This window comes from Tupaia chinensis, unplaced genomic scaffold (assembly GCF_000334495.1).
Source record: "Tupaia chinensis unplaced genomic scaffold, TupChi_1.0 Scaffold000346_1, whole genome shotgun sequence".
NCBI lineage: Eukaryota > Metazoa > Chordata > Mammalia > Scandentia > Tupaiidae > Tupaia > Tupaia belangeri.
The window spans coordinates 6,978,937-6,979,336 of record NW_006159840.1 but is presented as its reverse complement, the minus strand read 5'-3'; the positions used below and the strand labels follow the sequence as shown (position 1 = coordinate 6,979,336).

Here is a 400-nt window from a genome sequence, read left to right as displayed (position 1 = left end):
AGGCCAGAGTCCCTCGGGCCCTAGAGAGCACCTGGCCTGTGTATGCTATCAGCAAATTCCCTGCTCTAGGACTGGAGAGGGCAAAATTCAAAATAAGATCCCTCATGTTTTTCTTTATAAACTATTATTACAAATTAGCTTTTTCATAGGTCAGTCTGGCTGATTCACCTAAACAGTCACAACATTTTACCCATTTTAAAACATGAAGCCAGCAACCCTGAAAACTGCAAAATTTCTTGGTACTGAAATGCTCAGAGCTCCCACAGGTAGAGAGAAGAGGACCGAGGCACTCAGAGCTCCCGCAGGTGGGGAGCCGAGGACTGAGGCGCTCAGAGCACTCACAGGTGGGGAGCCGAGGACCGAGATGGTCAGAGCTCCCGCAGGGGGGGCCCCTGGAACC

At 50.8% G+C, this 400-nt stretch overlaps 1 protein-coding gene across 1 annotated transcript in view; it reads left to right on the top strand.

The window, feature by feature from the left end:
• RNASET2 (ribonuclease T2) overlaps positions 1-400 on the top strand; it is a gene marked incomplete at its 5' end in the record, with an annotated part of 19,910 nt that overhangs the window by 12,107 nt on the left and 7,403 nt on the right. The gene's annotated exons all lie outside the window — the stretch shown is intronic.